This window comes from Austrofundulus limnaeus, unplaced genomic scaffold, assembly GCF_001266775.1.
Source record: "Austrofundulus limnaeus strain Quisiro unplaced genomic scaffold, Austrofundulus_limnaeus-1.0 Scaffold2811, whole genome shotgun sequence".
In the NCBI taxonomy this organism is placed as follows: domain Eukaryota; kingdom Metazoa; phylum Chordata; class Actinopteri; order Cyprinodontiformes; family Rivulidae; genus Austrofundulus; species Austrofundulus limnaeus.
The window spans coordinates 7,354-9,415 of NW_013955213.1; positions in this window are offsets into that span (position 1 = coordinate 7,354).

Consider the following 2,062-nt stretch of genomic DNA (forward strand, 5'->3'; position numbering starts at 1 on the left):
GCTGTGAACTGCAGCAAGAAAACATTAGCTGATTTCACCTAAACAAACATCAATAACTTCCCTCATACTTGAGATTAGGAATGCGCGATATAAACGATATATGGTAGAAACGATAGAAATTTGTCCTATGACAGAGATCTGTAGTCTACCGGCCAACCGTGAAATTCTTTTTGATGACGTAACCGGCTGGAGTCAAAACAGAGGAGGCGGGAAACAGTGTCGCTGAGAGCGCAAATGGAGAAATAAACAAATTATCCGGACCTGGTTCAGGTGTGTGAAAATGAATGCTGAACTGTTTACATGTTTACGTGACGGCGCGTCCTGTCGGCTGCTGAACGACCACAGTGCCTGCAACAGGAGGAGCGCGCGCTGCGGCACATGGTGACGCAGCGAGGCGACAGTCAGTGCAGCTGAAGTCAGTGCTCAGGTGGGACGCAGAAAAGCTCGCTGAGTCTGGACCTCATTTCTCCTGCGATCATAGCGCAATACTGTCTCCTTGTACAGCGGTGAAGCGCTGTGGAAAAGTGTGACTGTCAGACTGTCTTTCCAAAAAAAAAAGCATAAACGGGACGATTGTCACCCCGCCGGAGCGCGGTGACAGATTTAACACGTGGAGTGCAGAAAAAGTCATCTGCAAAGTGTGTAGAAAGGAATTCGTGTATACAGTTTTGTACCGAAAACCATTTTTTTGTTATGATATGACTTTTCTGAATACCGGTGTAAATAGTCTGAACACGTGCGGAATGTTTCGTCGCGAACGCTGTTTCCCTGGGGACACGTTTCCTTGCAGCACCACTAAGCACATTAGCATGCTAACGTTATTGCTGGAACAATTGGTGGCAGGTGGTGTGTTTCAGCCGCTGCTATGGTCTGACGTAAAAAAAAAAAAAAACATCCCGTTTTCACCATCGCTGCACAGTAAACAACTCTTCAGTGATGTGCACGGTTAGATTTAACGCGCTACGTTATAATGGAGACGTTACTGCATGGAGACTCTAGTGTGCTTCTATTGTGAAAAACCCGGGGGAAGTAGTTTTATAGTGTAGCAAAGTTGACTGGTGTGCAAAGTGAGTCGTCCTTTTAAGTTTTATTAATATTATCGTTATTTAGTAACGATAGACCAGATAATGATTTTTTGTCAACCCTTTACAATCGTACCTAAATGCATGATTACTGTCTACTACCAAAGAAGAAAAGTACAAGAGGAGGGAAACAGTGATACAGAGGGACAGTAAAAGAAAAAAGTCAATAAGCAAAGTTTGTACATTTTATTATCAGCTGAGCTGTGAGGAAAAAATATACCGTCAAATACCGTGAAACCAGTGTAATTGTTGAAAATACCGTGATAAAAAATTTGGGTCATACCGCCCAGCTCTAACAGGAATAAATACAAGCAGTTTGTTTTACCACCTTAAAACGAAGGTGATTACAAACACGACATCCAATAGATGCAGATATCTATTACATTAAAGTTATTGTACGAGTGTGTGTGTGTGTGTGTGTGTGTGTTTTATTTAACCACGTCTCCCTTAAATTTAGATTTTTATGGGAGACTTTAAAGTGTCCCTTTAAAAAGGAGATTTTAAGGTCTAAATTTTTTTACCCATACATATTCATACAGTCCACTCAATTAATGTGTGATTTATTTATTTCCTAGTGTAAGTTCTATATCGTCATATATATCGTTACCGCCACCCATCATAATGTATTTCGTGATATGAATTTATATTTTTTTTTTTGCCATATGGCACATTCCTACAATAATCACAAGACTTTGGTGTTTTTTTTTTTGTTTTTGTTTTTTTGTATGGTTTGAAATGTTCTTTTGGAATCCGTTGTCAGGTTTAATATTGGTGTAGGATTAAAAATTTATCCACATCCCTATTGTTATCAAATTTGGAACAAGGGCAGATAAAATAATGTTCTTCGTGGCAGCTTGTCTCTTTAAGGGGTCACTAGAAAAACCCGGGTGATTTACTTTGATTCTCTTTAAAGAAAAATTGTCTCTTCAAAACGCATCAACAAAAATTAAAAACTCGAAGACGAGGCTGTAGCTAACTAC